The sequence below is a fragment of the Tiliqua scincoides genome, chromosome 1 (genome assembly GCF_035046505.1).
Source record: "Tiliqua scincoides isolate rTilSci1 chromosome 1, rTilSci1.hap2, whole genome shotgun sequence".
Lineage (NCBI taxonomy): Eukaryota > Metazoa > Chordata > Lepidosauria > Squamata > Scincidae > Tiliqua > Tiliqua scincoides.
This window is the reverse complement of record NC_089821.1, coordinates 8175366-8193003: the sequence shown is the minus strand read 5'-3', so window position 1 is coordinate 8193003 and position 17638 is coordinate 8175366. Positions and strand designations below refer to the sequence as shown.

The 17638-nt window shown below is 44.9% G+C and overlaps 1 protein-coding gene and 1 pseudogene across 1 annotated transcript in view; one reads left to right on the top strand and one right to left on the bottom strand.

The window, feature by feature from the left end:
* STXBP6 (syntaxin binding protein 6) overlaps positions 1-17638 on the bottom strand; it is a 140477-nt gene that overhangs the window by 15825 nt on the left and 107014 nt on the right. The window lies entirely within an intron of this gene.
* On the top strand, positions 5040-5156 carry LOC136638237 (5S ribosomal RNA; annotated as a pseudogene).

Sequence of the window (17638 nt, the reverse complement as noted above, 5' to 3'; positions counted from 1 at the left end):
ATCAAACCACATGGAGCATTTTAAGCTGTTACAATTCACTGAACTTGGATGACTGACAGGGAACCTTACCCTTGTTCATGTATATACATTACAGATCTATTGATATAACCTGAATTATTGTGAACTTTACTATTTAATATTCAAATACATGGGAAGCAAGAAGTAACCATGGGAAACCTCATTAAATCTTCACTTAAGAACTCACGTTTCCACACAAACTTTACTATTACTGCTAGAGAGAGACTCCAGAGAGAGACAAGACTGGAGAATGCTGGTGAAATGCAGAATTTTTTAAAATATTTTTGATCAGCAGGTAACTGAAGCCTATGGGGGAGGGGAGGCTATTGTACAGTGAATATCTTCCCCACAGCTAGCTGAGAAGGACCTCATGAATACCCAGAGAAAGTGTATGAAGTATATCTTTGTATAATATTCAGCAGCCTCCCATAACACTCTTTAAAAAAATTTCTGGATGCTAGTAAGAAGTACTAAAAATTAAACAAAAAAACCATTAACTTGACATTGACAACAACTTCTTCAACAAAACAATTTGAGTCTTTGGCATGCCGAAGTATCTGGTTTTGGATAAAGTTGATCTTCCAAAGCAACAACTCAGGACAGAGAACAAAAATTGCACCTATAGCTGAGCTCTTCCCCTACCCAGCACAATTCACTCTGCAGCATCTTTTGCAACAGATTATGTACCCTGCACATGCCTGATCTTGTCTGATCTTGGAAGCTAAGCAGGGTCAGGCCTGGTTAGTGCTTGGATGGGAGACCGCCTGGGAATACCGGGTGCTGTAGGCTTCTACCATAGTCTTTCGAGACTGAAGGTTGCCAACCAACTACTTTAATGGGATGAGGAGGAAGAGCAGCAGCAGCTTTTCAGGGCCTGGAATTTAACATCAACCCCCTCCTCGGCAGAGCTCTTAATGAACTATTACCCACACAGCCACACACCCCCCCCAACCTCCTGCCTCTACAAAGATCTTAATGTTGGAATTCGTTTTGGCCATTTTTATTCCCCTAAACCAGTGATTTTCAAAGTGGGTGCTAGCGCCCCCCAGGGGGCGTTGGAAAGATCCACGGGGGCGTTGAAAGTAAAATGGGCGTTAGGGGGGTGATGGGGACAAAGTGGGCGATAAGTGACAGTGACAGGTCAGGCCAGGTGAAAAACGCTAGCCACCACCCAAAAAAAGGGGTTCCAGGCGGCCAGCTTTTGAATTTGGCACGCTTTGTCCTTGCGCGCCTCTGATTTGTTTTTCTCTGCCTGGAGTCAATCAGCGGGAGAAGGAGGCTCCTCCCCCTCACCGCTCAGAGCGCTCCAGACTTCTGAGGCAACAGCCTCCTGAGTGCTCTTCCCCTGCGCCGCTTTGCCGCCTGCCTCCCTGCTTGTGTGGCCACAGCCTCAACGCTGGCCGTGGTGCCTGCCTGCTGCCTGTGTGGCCACAGCTGCTTGCCTGTGCTGCCTGCCTGCCTGGGACCAACACAGCTCAGCAGCAGCCTTCTCCATTGATATCCAGGTAAAAGAGGAGAAGGAAGTATAAGTGTGCAATCCTGAGGCTGTCTACTCAGAAGTAAGTTCCATTATATTCAATGGGACTTACTCCCAAGAAAGTGTCTTAAGGATTGCAGCCTCAATACATTACGTTAAAAACATTACTCATCCTACTTGTGTCTACTCATAAGTAAGGTCCAATACTCAGTTGGGCTCGCCCCCAGTCCAATGTTAAATGTTATATATTTAACTTTAAATACTGTTTACTAGATTTATTTGTCAAATACATACGCTTTTTTTTATAGTGTTGTATTACTTGTTTTGAATTTGCAGTAGACTATTAAGCAAAGAGGTGGGGGGCACTAGGAATTTTTCCTGGGCCTCAAGGGGGCATTAGCCTGAAAAAGTTTGGGAACCACTGCCCTAAACCATTTTTTAAGGTTGTGAGCCTTAAGGCAGTGGCTTAGTTAGAGGGGGTGCAAAGCATTAAGTTTTGCAGGGAGCCTCACCACAGTGTGCAAGGGACCCCTTCCCTTCGGAGCCAGGCATACTCCTCCATTTTGCTCCCCCTCCCTTGAATGGCTCCAAGGTGGAGGGACATTCTTGCACGCTGTGCTGAGGCTCCCTGCAAAACTTAGTGCTTTGCACCCCCTCTAGCTACGCCACTGCCTTAAGGACAATTAATATGTAGTAAAAAAAACAACAGCAGATTATAGGAATAAAAAATTGAGAGTAAGGGCAGCATCACTATATCATGACAACTGGCTACTATTTTAATTGGAACACAAACATTTCAAAGTTTTTTTTTTAGAAAAAACTCATTTTTTTCCCTCCACCAGCAGATCCCACAGTTAATGACACCTGTGCTGTAATCAAACATTACCATAATATTTTTCTCCAAGCATCTTCCAAGCAAGGCCTTTTCCAAGCAAAGGAAAGTCATGCTAAGAAAAATAAGAAACATGAGAGACTGTGTAGTTAGAAAGTAATTTGGGTGGCGGTGATGCTGCTTGGATGTTGGTGGTGAATGGAACCCATAAGACAAAAATATACAATATTTTTTTCAGTTAAAATTAAGAAAAAAGAATTAGAATTATGGGAACTGCAAGCAAAGATCTAGTGAAAAAGTAAAGGCAAATGGCTTCTTCCCAGTTAAAAAGTGACCAGATTAACATTCTGCATTTATAATCACACTCATGTCCAGTAAAAAGTAAAAGCAATTCAATTTTACATTGCAAATCCTACTATCCGATTACAGATGCTCAAACAGCACCATTTAAACACAGACAGGCTGTGTTCTCAATTCACTCTAACGTCTGCTGTGTGAAATCAATTGCTAAATCTTCCAAAATGACTGCATTCCCTCATTAGTTCTGCACTAGGTGTCAAATGGTCCAGGATAAGCAGTACAGATAAAGGAGGCTACACAGAGATAGATTTATGTCTCCCTCTAGCACACTGCACATATTGGAGACCTGTCAAGAGCAAGCATGCTTTGGTACTGCGATTCCCACTCCAGCGATTCCCAGAAAGTCATCCAGAATTGAAAGTTTATTCCCATTGTAGGGATGGAGGCTGCAAGCTGATTCAGCAAGTCAAGGATTTAGAGAATTTTTATATCTAGTTCCTCAAAAAGTTGACTTAAATGCAGGAAAATGTTTAATAGGGACCCACTGTAGTGACAATGGCCATCCAGCTTATCAGAGGAGTTGGAAGGGATCTATAATTGGGAGTATATAGGTTAACACCTGTCTCTCACCATGAGCTTAAACAGTGGCATCGCTAGTGCAGGGTGGACTGCCCTGGATTCTCGTAAGGCTGTGGCAATCCTGGTCCCAAGTGCTGCCTGAGGCCATGACTACAGGCTGCCATGCTCTCAGCCAGCCAAGTTGCTGCTCCCCCGCACCAGCAGGTTGCCACTCCCCCACTGGCAGGCTGCCATCCACTGCCTCCCTTCTGGCGGTCCAGGGAGACTGTGCACACTGCCCCCAACCCTCCAAAGACCTTGGCCTTGGAAGCACAAAAACATTACTTCCAATGTCACAGAGGAAACTGGAAGTAACTCAGAAGGCTTTCTGAGGGCCAGGGAGGCTTCCGGGGAAGTGATCTTTTTGGAGGACTTTAAAATGACTTTGGAGGACTGGGGAGGCAGCATGCTGCTTCCCCAGCCCTCAGAATGTCTCTGGGCAAAAGGCACTGAGTGGCACAAGGGGATGGATGCTGGTGTGGTGCAGCCTGGCGCTTGGGGCGTTTGTCCCTCTTGCCCCACCTCAGGTACTCCGCAGGCATTAAGGATTGGAAAGGTGTACTGTGTGAAATTTCAGAAGAGCTCAATGGAGAACAGAGGCAGTGCCCACTCATGGGACAAGCTGAAGTGCCTGTTTGGAGTGCGAGGTTGGCAGAAGGTGGATCACCTCCTCTGGCATTACGGCCAAAAAGCACAATGGTTAAGCTGGGGGTGGAGACGGAGTTACTCTTCAGTGATGGGAAAAGAAGACTGCTGCCTCATTCACATCTTCACTGACCTGGTCAGTTTTAAAGACACTGAGGGTGGAGGAGGAGTGGGGGGAGGGAAGTCACAGCAGCAATAGCACAAAAATAAAAAAGTGGGGGAGAGAATTTGTGCTCTGCTATGGCTCAGGTTATGCTGGTGAAAAGAGTACGTGACCCATGTCCTTCTGAGTCCTCAGGTTTTGGTCAAGCAAAGGAATTTTGAGCCAGCCATGCTCCTAAGCATGAATTTAGCACATGTCTAAGCCACACACCCAAATTTAATTCAAACTTCTATTCAACAAGAGGAGAGATTGATTTTGCTACAACAGTAACTCACCAGGTTATACAAGCCAGTGTTCTCAGACTTTGACATTCAGTGACTGTAACCACCCCCCTATCAAACAGGAAAACCGAAGATCTACAGTACTTTCAAATATAGACATTTCAAAAAAACAGTAGTAGGGATCTGTGTGGGGGGATCATGGTTGACTGGAGGCAGAAGCAGCCTCAGAAGATGTGAGTTGTCAAAAACCAATTCTCCTTTCTCCAGCAATCCTTTGAAGTGGGAGACGGCTTTCCCCCATTGCTGTTGTGGGATGGGATGCTGGCTTCATAGGGTATGAATCTGAGGACTGAGCTCAGTACCCTGCATGGTCTTTTAGACCCCAGCCGAAGCGAAGGAAGCAAACATGAGGCCACCTGCTTGCTCTCCGCCTGAAGCCCAGCTGAGCTCACACCTGTGCACTGCTCTCTCCTGCCAATATTTGGAGATAGCCAAAGGGTGATACCATCAGAGTTAATGACAGCAATCCAAGTAATACTAATGGGTCTGTGCTCAGGTTACTGCCAACAGCTATTATTCTACTGACCGCTAGTGATAAGCCACTAGTCAGAGGGTATACGACAACCGTAAAAGCTTAAAGATCTTTAGGGAATAAAACTGAAAAGAATATTAAATAAGATGCAGGTACGTTAAAGAAACAGAGTACGATAAAACATGAGACTGAATCAATTCCTAGCAGATACAAGAATTTTTGAAATTGAATAAGCTAGCAACTGTTACCCTGCACATGCCTGATCTCATCTGATCTCGGAAGCTAAGCAGGGTCAGGCCTGGTTAGTACTTGGATGGGAGACCGCCTGGGAATACCAGGTGCTGTAGGCTTATACCACAGTCTTTCGAGACTGAAGGTTGCCAACCAAGCCAAATAAAAACAGAAATCCCTGTTATGTATAAATGCTAACAGTTACCACTCCTTACAGAGTACAAGAGAAAGCTGATTTCTGCGGTCACCTGTGCACACAAGTAAGAGATAGCACAGGAGTGGAGGTACAACCAGTTCTTGGGTTAGGTAAGCACTAGGGTTAGGTTCCTGGAAAACCTAGCGGATACCGAATTAGCAGATACTGAATCTTTGAGCCTATGGAAAAGTGAGGTTAGGTTCCAGGAGACACTCTTAACCTTACACTCTATGAACTTTATGAACCTGAATCTTAATTTGAAGTCTATGGGGCTGGGTGATAGCAAGGGCTCATCAACATCTTGACATCAGATGCCTCCTCTTCTGCTAGTATCCCTTGATGCACTGAAAGTTGTGGGGATTGGCTATTTCTTCATGCTGGCTCTCCCTTGACTCATTGAAGGTTGATGGCCTAACAGCGTGACCTCAGAGTTCAGCAGTGGAGAGGGGGTTGCTTCACCCATCCTCCTCTTCCTCCACCTCTCTCTTGGTTCCTTCCCTGAGCTTGTCCCAGCCCCACAGCAGCCTCCTGAGACCTCTTGTCATCAACCTCTCATTATCAACCTCTCATCATCGCTAGGGCTGTATTCATGGATAATAAGAACAGAGTCACAGAAGACAAGGGGTATGTGGCAATCCTGCCTCTCACAGATAAGCAAATTCACATAGAAAGATGACTGACTGTATCTAGTCTGGTGTCACTGAACTCACGCATATACTCTTGATTTCAACACACTTTAATGACTGTGCAGTTAAATTATTGAAAATGATGCACTGACTTGGAAACACAGCTTTAAAGGTAATTACCCTGCTGTATTCATATAGGGAGAGGGGGGTTAAAGAGTGGCAAGTATGGTCTAACCGACACCTTTATTCAATACCTGCAGAATTAAGTAGGTATTCTCATATGTAGTAATGACAGCAAGCAAAGAATTGAAAGTGGTCATATTTAAGATTAATAAAAAAAATTGGGGCAGATTTTCAAGTTATGTTACAGCATTTTAAACTTTGAGAAGGTGGCTGTGAATGTATCTAAATTACTAGGTAAATGCTTTAACACAGCTCAGTGTCTTGTTTTAAAATTAACCCAAGAACAGGGTCTCAGCAAGCAACCATCAGGAAATTCTGGTAGTTGCTTCCCCCCCACCCCCGGGGTAAGATCGATTTTGGCTGCCCAAGGAGAGAGATTAAAACCTTAGAATTCACATAAGCATCCTGTATTAATTTAAAGCAGATAGTAAAAGACTATAGTAGCTTATGGTATTAACTCAATCATTTTATAGCCTGGTACTTATCACTATCACATGAAAACACACTGTGGTAGGAAATCTTTAGTGGTAATAGCATGTTCCAGCTGAAGGAAATGACAGTGCAGACTCAGAGGGTTTAAATAACTCTGCATGACTGGTAAACAATTCAACACTGGTTAAGGCTTCTAAAAACACCAATGGTAGCAGCTGACACGCTTCTTCTCTGTGGACGAGACTGCATATGAATGACCCCGGAGCCCAGGAGAGAGCGAATGTGGCTGCAATGTCCTCAACTGCTTAGGAACCAGAATGGTCTGGACCACGGCTTCCCAAACTTTTTAGCACCAAGATCCACTTTTTAAAATAACAACCTGCTGCAACCCATACACAAAAAAAATATAGAAATATTTTATTTATTAATAACAATAAATAAATTATTGATTAATAATCATTAAATACCTGGGGTATTTGAGGGACCGCCTCCTTCCCTACAATCCTGCCCATGCTCTTAGATCATCTGGGGGGGCCCTTTTGACTGTGCCGCCACTAAGAGATGTGAGAGGGGTGGCGGCCAGGAAGAGGGCCTTCTCGGTGGTGGCCCCCGAACTGTGGAATACCCTCCCCTTAGAACTGCTCCCTCGTTGCTAACGTTTCGGCGTGGACTGAAGACCTTTTTATTTCAAAAAGCTTTTAATTGTTGACAGGCTGGCTGGCATTCTTGCTTTTATATGAAAATCCACGGGGTTTGTTTGTTTTTAGATTTTTTTAATTATGTAAACTGTTGTTGACTGTTTTTAATGTTGTATTTTTAAAAAAATGTTGTAAGCCGCCTTGTGTGCCCGTTGGGCAAAAAGGCGGGGTACAAATTAATAAAATAATAATAATAATAAAAAATAATAATTATGGTCCTGTGCTCCCGAGGCTGCTGTGTGTGTTAGACATTTGCTGTATTCTTCCTAGAAATTGAGTTCAAGGGCTGTTCCCCAAACCTTTACAGTCATTCCAGGGTACCCAGACGGCTGAATTGGAGAGCATGATATACTGACAGGGACTTCCAGGCCAGACAAAGGGCTGAAACTGGGTTCACACGTGATCTCCTGATGCCAATTACTAGAGGAAATCAGAAAGTGTGACATTTTAAATTTGCGGTATGAAGATGACCTCAGACCACAGGTTAGCATTCCCGCTTTCCTCCGCAAACCAGGCAACAGTGTTTGCAAAGTTTTTTTTAGTGTTTCTAAAACTTTTCGCTAACCCACTAAAACTCAATTTGTGACCCACTGGTGGGTCCTGACCCAAAGTTTGGGAAACACTGGTCTGGACATAAATTCATGGGTTTAATTACCGGCTTTGTGTCTATTCCCTCTATATAAGTGATTCTTGGTATCTGCAGGGGATCCATTCTCAGCCGCCTGCAGACAGGAAACTGTGGATAAGAGGAAACCTATATAGAGAGGTACAAAGTTCTCCGCAAATTCTCACATCCCTTGTCCTTCACCTACATTTTTCTTCATGGCGCAAAGAAAGCATTTTTTTTTTCTTTTACAGAAAGCTAGAAGGGAACACAACAAGCAGGCAGGCAGACTGAACACTAGAAGGAAGAGACTAGGTGCATGTTAACAGGAAGCTTCCTGTTAATTTTCTGGCTGTGCCCTTCCCTCTAAATCAAAAATCCTTGAAAATATCCAAACATAAATCATGCAATTTAGCATTTAGGATTTGAGAATCAGAATATGCTGAGCGCAATAAACATATTTATTACATATATTATCCCAGCATATCAGATTGATAGATCAAATATTGTTTACCTGAATATCTCAGGTTTTTAAAAGTTCCTGCTCATTTCTATATCTGAATAGCTTTTCTTTCATGTAGCCCATGAAACCACTGACATCACCTTGGGGATTATTTATAGAACACCTTGCTAATTCCAAGGAATACTTGGCTGAAGAAAAGCAAATGACTCATTAAAACTATCACTGTGGCACAGAATTCTCCAAGGAGATACAATTGGATAGTCCATTAGTAACTCCAGCCAGCTGTCAGGGAGTAAAAGGTTACAGGAGGCAAATATATTATTGTTCTTTTAAAGAATAAATATATAAAAAAAGAGCAAAGATCTCAGCAACCATGCCAGAGAGTTCTTTTAATTTAGTGGCAAATTGATTGCTTAGAGACCAGGGAGAACAGACTGCCCACTGCAGAATATCAGATCACCTCCGCCCAGATCCTTGCGTTCTCTCAAAAATCCTTGCATTCTCTCAAAACTTTAGATATAGGCTGATGGGTTCTGAGCTGTCTGTGACAGATCAGGAGACAGATCTTGGGGTGGTGGTGGACAGGTTGATGAAAATGTCGACCCAATGTGCGGCGGCAGTGAAGAAGGCCAATTCTATGCTTGGGATCATTAGGAAGGGTATTGAGAACAAAACGGCTAATATTATAATGCCGTTGTACAAATCTATGGTAAGGCCACACCTGGAGTATTGTGTTCAGTTCTGGTCACCACATCTCAAAAAAAAAATAGTGGAAATGGAAAAGGTGCAAACGAGAGCGACTAAGATGATTACTGGGCAGGGGCACCTTCCTTATGAAGAAAGGCTACGGCGTTTGGGCCTCTTCAGCCTAGAAAAGAGACGCCCGAGGGGGGACATGATTGAGACATACAAAATTATGCAGGGGATGGACAGAGTGGATAGGGAGATGCTCTTTACACTCTCACATAACACCAGAACCAGGGGACATCCACTAAAATTGAGTGTTGGGAGAGTTAGAACAGACAAAAGAAAATATTTCTTTACTCAGCGTGTGGTTGGTCTGTGCAACTCTTTGCCACAGGATGTGGTGATGGCGACTGGCCTGGACGCCTTTAAAAGGGGATTGGACAAGTTTCTGGAGGAAAAATCCATTACGGGTTACAAGCCATGATGTGTATGCGCAACCTCCTAATTTTAGAAATGGGCTATGTCAGAATGCCAGATGCAAGGGAGGGCACCAGGATGCAGGTCTCTTGTTATCAGGTGTGCTCCTGGGGCATTTGGTGGGCTGCTGTGAGATACAGGAAGCTGGACTAGATGGGCCTATGGCCTGATCCAGCAGGGATCTTCTTATGTTCTTATGTTCTCTCCTCCCATTACAATCTTTGGCTGTTCTTGTCTTTGCCTGAAGGTGTCAGCAGTTCTACTCTTCAGACACATTCAGTACCGTACTCCTTTTCCTGAAACAGTCAAAACGCAAGAGACACCAAGTGCATGTACAGGCGCCAAAAAAAAAGAACAAGATTTCTGGAGTCTTTCAGACACACAAATCAAGAACGGATTCAAGAACAGATTCTACCAAGAACGGATTCTACACAACCTGATTTGTGTGATCACAAAGTGATCTGGTAGTAGCTTCCAACTTCTTTGTAAAACACTTCTATAGGGGAAGCTACGTTAATCTGTTGTAGCAAAACACACACACACCACCTTTCGAGGCACCTTAAATGCTAACAAATTTATTGTAGGATTTACTTTAGTGGTCTGCAGTTCATCAGACTGCACATGAAGTGACAGGCAGTGCAGCCTCTAGATGTGCACAGGCAGGGTGTGAACCGGGGCAATTCAACCAGTGCGCATCCCCCCCCCATTACAGCCATACATTGGTCATGACAGTGCGGGGCCCAGGGTGGCCACTCGATTTCCCTGAACCAAGGGATGGTTCTGCTGACAGATACACCTTGTAGAAGGTAGCTGCCAACTTAGAACAGCTGACATGCATTTCATGAAGGGAACAGAGTGAAACTGAAACAAGAACGTATATAGCGGGCCTTCCTAATCCGCGGGCTTGAGATCGAGATCTGCGGGTGCTGACCTCATGGTTGGAGGGCCTCCTGGATGCTTCTGAAAGGCACTTCTGTGTGGTTGGTTGTTTTTTATTTTTGCAAAAGTATCTTCTAGTTGTGCCCAAGAGACCCTTTCATGCACAGAAAGGTCACGTGTGTCCTCCTTGCATTTCAGAAGACCTCCCAGACACTTCTAAAATGCACTATTCAGTATCTGCAGGGGATCCTCGAATGAATCCCCCTGTGAATACCAAGGGGGGATTATTATTCTCCTGGTCTATCCAGCTTTCACTCCCAATCCTGTATTGTTTTTCCTTTGTACATATCTAGACTGCTAGTTCCTCAAGCCAGAGTCCTGTCCTCTCATTCCGTGTTAAGCGTTCATGATGCTATATAAATAACAATAATTTCAAAAGATAGGATTTCAGTAGAAGAATCCAGAGGATTTGCTTACATGTGTTATGCGGAGGTAACAGTCCTCTGAAACTAATTCAGCCTTGAAGGTAGGTAGCAAGTCCTTCAAAGTGAGGAAATCAATTCAGAAAGAATCAGGGGCTCTTGACTTTATTTAAAACTGTAATGAGACTGTCCAGATTTGAAGGGAGAATGAGCCATTTTAGAATAGGTCCAGCTAGTATAGTGTAAGAGGCTATCTGTGGCATCATCTCTTCCTCCATTCGTGGGAAAAATTACTACTGAAGGTTTGCCAGTTCCAATATCGACTACTGTTCTTGGACTATTGAAAACTACCCAGAAACAGTCAAAGTCCAACAGCGTACAAAAACATATGCTAAAAATGTTGCATTGCTCACCTTCTATGATTTAATGAACATGCTATTCAACTTAACTGCTAGCTTCTTTCCATGATGACAAAACTACAAATTACAGTACATACTACAGATATCAGATTTTTCAGAACTGAAATAATATAGAAACATAGAAGTGCATCAGCTTGACTTCTAGTTAATCAAAAAGGCTCAAAATCAACATTTCTCATACAGTTCTAGAGATTAAATAAGGAACCCTCATTCTCCTCTTGCTGCAATAGTCAATGTAATTGCAAAATTATTTCTTTCAGAGATGTGCAGAAGCAGCAGAGTTAAAAACGATGGCATGAATATACCCAGCTGGAAATAATTAAATGACAGCTACAAGTTTAAATGGAATCAGATACTGCCAATAAAGCAAAGGCAGTACTTCGCTAAGTTAAGAGTTTGGTACAATACATGCTGGTTTCTCTTTCTTGCAGTATTCTCACCAGTTACCTGGACAGGTAGCTATGCCAAAAGAGAAGAAAATGTATTAAATAGAAAACAAGGGAGAGGATAAAGGCTGTCATCATCTTTCAGGGCTGTCCTTAGGGGCTGCAGAGCCCAGTTTTTTGTGGGACCCCAGGTTCTCAGCCAAGGTCTATAGAATCTTAGGGTGCAGTCCTAACCACTTATGTCAGTACTTTCCAGCACTGGCATAGCGGTGCCAATGGGACATGTGCTGCATCCTGCAGTTGGGTGTCACTCACAGAGGCCTCCTCAAAGTAAGGGAATGTTTGTTCCCTTACCTCGGAGCTGCATTGCTCTTATGTCAGTGCTGGAAAGGATTGCGTTAGGGTTAGGTGCTGGGGTTAGGATTGCTGGGGTTAGGATTGCGCCCTCAGTTATATCGATAAAAATTTATTATAGACTTTATATCTCTGTGATAGAATGGAAAGCAACCAAAAGGTGTGCTTAAAAAGGGCATGTGAGTTAATGGACCAAATGGATCTAAACACACAAAATTGCATACAGGACTCGAGTAGTGTATGGTCCCTTAGGTGCAGGGCCTAATTGGTCCAACTGGCTTAAAGCCAGTCCTGTCATCTGCAGTAACCCAAAGCCATTTTAGAAATGGTTAACAATGTTATATATTGGGCAGACCAGCAATTAAATAGAAGTAGCGCATATTTTTCCTGAGCCTGAAATTGCAGTTTCAGGCTCAGGAAAAGAGACCTACGCACTTTTTAGAGGAGCTAAGGCTGCAATCCTATACACACTTAACCAGAATTCAGTGGGATATTTCCTTCTCAGTAGCCATGCACAGGATTGTGCTGTAAGATCTCTTTTGCTGCAACGCCTCCAGCATGATTTTGAGCATTTCAGATAATGAGAAAACTATTCCAAACTTTAAAATTGCCCGATCATGAAGGGAATAGGACGACCTGGTTAACTGCTGAGCAACAATCAGCATCAAAATAGCTAGACTATTTGCCCCTTTGATTTAATGATTAATCACTGTCTGATTACAGAGAAACCCTCACATTTTCTGATCACCTTCCTCAATCCTAAAATTTGTTCAACAGCATGTGGGAGACGCTGTGTTAAGCTTGATTAAAAACAGCTGTCTACTTCAGAAGTGGCAAATTTTTCCCCTTTAGTCCCAACCCATGAAATTTTGAATTTGACTATAGCGAGTACCAAATAATTAAGAGTATAGCAAGTGTAAAATCTGAGTAAGTGCAAAATGTGAGTTGTAACATGAAAGATCCTGGAGGAGGCTTGGTGCCTGTTTCACACAATTGCCCTCTCTCTATACTTGTTCTGATCAAAAAGTTATTCCTTCAATGCGTGTGTTTCAGCAAGTGGGATAAGGCAGGGGTGGATCCAGTTTTTGTGTTTGGGGGGGGGGAGAGCACTACAAACTCCAAAGCCCGGGTCAACCAGGTGGATAGACCTGGGCTCCTGATTTAACTTATTACCTCTTTGGCCAGGGTTTGCTGCGTGGGTAGACTTGGAGCCCAGATGTACCTGCCAGGTAGACTGGGCTTCCAATTTAACTTGTGGCCTCTGTGGCCAAGGTTTGCTGGGTGGGTAGACCTGGGCTCCTGCCTGGCTTTGGAGCCCAGATCTACCAGCTGGGTAAACCTGGGCTCCCATTCCAGCCAATCTTGCCAGCACCCCACCCAGTGGGCATTCCCCTGGCACCTGATTTTGCTCCCCAGCCCGGTGGGTGCCCTTCCCTGCTGGCAGACAGTTTGGGGGGCATGCACCTATGCCCCCCCCCCGTATCCAACCCTGGGATAAAGGAACTTGAATCCTGGGGAGAGGGACACCTGGCAGTTCTTTGCTTTTTCCCCTTTGCTGCTTATGTCACAGCAGTTTCTATAGAGGGGGAGAGTGATGTGGCATCTTGTGCTGTGTTGGGGCACTTGAAGCAATTTGTAACAGGGGCAACCTCACTATCTGAAAAGCAGAAAAATCTGGATTGATTCTGGTTCCTGTTTTAGCATTGTGAGTTACCAACTGTTTTAACAATCACTGGTGGGACTAGAAAAAGGCTATTTTCAGCGCAGTACCCTGCTTTCTGTCAGAATCCTAACAGAGGGTCTCTATAGAGTTAGCCTACACCCTACAGAAAGGAACTGGCCTCTTCTCTTATTTTACGTTTCAGATTCCTGCTTGGTCATTAGCAGTTTAGGGGACAGCCTTAGTACCTGGGTTCCGTGTCCTTCACATCACATAAACAGCTTTCGGTGTCCATGGGGGAGGTGTTGCAGGATAGGTAAATGGCCTATTTACCTATTTATCAGGTGGTTCTATTTAGCTTTACCTGAGACCTCAAGGAGGCACAACCTTGGAATCACTGCTTTGCAACCTTAATTTTGCCTTTTTCAGATTCTTCTAACAAGCACATTTAATAGGTCCATTTTGTATAAGCTTCTTCAAAGAGGATCGAGTAAAATTACTTAGAGCATTTTAAATGATTTCTTACATACCAAATATCAATTGAAGGGTCCAGAGATTGAAGATACATGCCCAGCTATGTTTGGAAATTAACAATATAGACCGGCAACTTGTAACCTTTTTCATCTCATGGTACACTGAAAAAATGCTAAAATAGTTAAGGCACTCCATCAGTTTTTTGACAATTGACAATGCACACCGCGCTGACAGTGGGGAGCTCCCATCCCTCAATGGCCCTACTACTAAATGACCCTACTACACTACTACACTACTAAATGACCCTACTCCAAACGTCCACGACACACCTGTGGACCATTTGCGGCACACCAGTGTGCCACTGCACACCGGTTGAAAATGGTTGATCAAGATAAACCCTCCAATATGGCTACATTCACTTTCCTAGGTCCTTCCCAATACCAGCGAAGGACTGGTAGGCTCACAGGCTAACATTCTACAAAAGATAACAGAAAGAATACTTGGGAATTAATCCTGTGAGATGAATAAGGCCTGAATCAGGTTATACTCCAATACTGAGTGAGGAAATCATACAACAGACATTTGATGAAAGTTCCCATTCCAGAATGTGACCCAACATTAAAAGGGCAATTTCGGAACACATATGTTAATGCTGCTCCTGGGTTTTCACACGCACACGTGTTTATGATCCCCTTGCTTAACCCATTTCTGTCCAGCCCACAGGTGTACACATTGTATCCCTGTTGGGGAAATACATATTGGCAACCTTCAGTCTCGAAAGACTATGGTATCGCGCTCTGAATGGTGGTTCTGGCACAGCGTCTAGTGTGGCTGAAAAGGCCAATCCGGGAGTGACAATCCCTTCCACACCGGGAGCAAGTGCAGTCTGTCCCTGGTCTGTCTCCCTGGCTATGGGCCTTCCTTCTTTGCCTCTTAGCCTCAGACTGTTGGCAAAGTGTCTCTTCAAACTGGGAAAGGCCATGCTGCACAGCCTGCCTCCAAGCGGGCCGCTCAGAGGCCAGGGTTTCCCACTTGTTGAGGTCCATCCCTAAGGCCTTCAGATCCCTCTTGCAAATGTCCTTGTATCGCAGCTGTGGTCTGCCTGTAGGGCGCTTTCCTTGCACGAGTTCTCCATAGAGGAGATCCTTTGGGATCCGGCCATCATCCATTCTCACGACATGACCAAGCCAAAGCAGGCGTCTCTGTTTCAGCAGTGAATACATGCTAGGGATTCCAGCACGTTCCAGGACTGTGTTGTTTGGAACTTTGTCCTGCCAGGTGATGCCGAGGATGCGTCGGAGGCAGCGCATGTGGAAAGCGCTCAGTTTCCTCTCCTGTTGTGAGTGAAGAGTCCATGACTCGCTGCAGTACAGAAGTGTACTCAGGACGCAAGCTCTGTAGACCTGGATCTTGGTATGTTCCGTCAGCTTCTTGTTGGACCAGACTCTCTTTGTGAGTCTGGAAAACATGGTAGCTGCTTTACCGATGCGCTTGTTTAGCTCGGTATCGAGAGAATGAGTGTCGGAGATCGTTGAGCCAAGGTACACAAAGTCATGGACAACCTCCAGTTCATGCTCAGAGATTGTAATGCAGGGAGGTGAGTCCACATCCTGAACCATGACCTGTGTTTTCTTCAGGCTGATTGTCAGTCCAAAATCTTGGCAGGCCTTGCTAAAACGATCCATGAGCTGCTGGAGATCTTTGGCAGAGTGGGTAGTGACAGCTGCATCATCGGCAAAGAGGAAGTCACGCAGACATTTCAGCTGGACTTTGGATTTTGCTCTCAGTCTGGAGAGGTTGAAGAGCTTTCCGTCTGATCTGGTCCGGAGATAGATGCCTTCTGTTGCAGTTCCAAAGGCCTGCTTCAGCAGGACAGCGAAGAAAATCCCAAACAAGGTTGGTACAAGAACACAGCCCTGCTTCACTCCGCTTCGGATGTCAAAAGGGTCTGATGTGGAGCCATCGAAGACAACAGTGCCCTTCATGTCCTTGTGGAAAGATCTGATGATGCTGAGGAGCCTGGGTGGACATCCAATCTTGGGGAGAATCTTGAAGAGGCCGTCTCTGCTGACCAGGTCGAAAGCCTTTGTGAGATCTATGAAGGCTATAAAGAGTGGCTGTCGTTGTTCCCTGCATTTCTCCTGCAGTTGTCTAAGGGAGAATACCATATCAGTGGTGGACCTGTTGGCTCAGAATCCACACTGCGATTCTGGATAGACGCTCTCTGCAAGTACCTGGAGCCTCTTTAGTACAACTTGGGCAAACAGCTTTCCTACAACGCTAAGGAAATACAATGTCGGCAGAAATGGCTTAAGCAACAGAGAACAGGGTCTACGGTGGAGCTTGTGATTTGCCCTGACTAGTGGGCACTGAGGGATCTCTGGACAGCCATCAAACCTCCTCTATCCTTCTGCTGTCTGTAGTCCTAGGGATAAGCAATGAAAAGAGGCTCTTCAGTAGAAAAATTAAAGAAACATCACATCTCTGTGCACAAAATGGCTAACTGGGACCAGCCACAGCACCAACAAGAGTATCATCACTGTCAAATCTTCCCGGGCTTTTAGCTTTCATGTCACTTTCTATAGCATTTGCTACTGCTTTGTTGGCAACCTTCAGTCTTGAAAGACTCTGGTATCGCGCTCTGAATGGTGCTTCTGACACAGCGTCTAGTGTGGCTGAAAAGGCCGATTCGGGAGTGACAATCCCTTCCACACTGGGAGACAGTATAGTGTTTCCCTGGTCTGTCTCCCTGGCTCCTTCTTTGTCTCTTTCCCTCAGTCTGTTGGCCAAGTGTCCCTTCAAACTGGGAGAGGCCATGCTGCACAGCCTGCCTCCAAGCGGGCCACTCAGAAGCCAGGTTTCCCACTTGTTGAGGTTCATTCCTAAGGCCTTCAGATCCCTCTTGCAGATATCCTTGTAGCGCAGCTGTGGTCTACCCGTAGGGTGCTTTCCCTGCACAAGTTCTCCATAGAGGACATCCTTTGGGATCTGACCACCGCCCATTCTCACAACATGACCGAGCCAACGCAGGCGTCTCTGTTTCAGCACTGTATGCACGCTGGGGATCCCAGCTCGTTCCAAGACTGTGTTGTTTGGAACTTTGTCCTGCCAGGTGATGCCGAGGCTGCGTCAGAGGCAGCGCATGTGGAAAGCGTTCAGTTTCCTCTCCTGTTGTGAGCGAAGAGTCCATGACTCGCTGCAGTACAGAAGTGTACTCAGGACGCAAGCTCTGTAGACCTGGATCTTGGTATGTTCTGTCAGCTTCTTGTTGGATCAGACTCTCTTTGTGAGTCTAGAAAATGTGGTAGCTGCTTTACCGATGGAAGAGGCAAAGAGGAAATCACGCAGACATTTCAGCTGGACTTTGGACTTTGCTCTCAGTCTGGAGAGGTTGAAGAGCTTTCCATCTGATCTGGTCCAGAGATAGATGCCTTCTGTTGCAGTTCCAAAGGCCTGCTTCAGCAGGACAGCGAAGAAAATCCCAAACAACGTCGGCGCAAGAACACAGCCCTGCTTCACTCCGCTTCAGAGTTGACAACACTCTCGGGTTGACATTTCAATTCCTTTTTGGTGAAGTGTCAGCATGAATTCCTCCTCAATATCAGACCTGGAGAGAGAGCTGTGCCCAAGATATCACCACC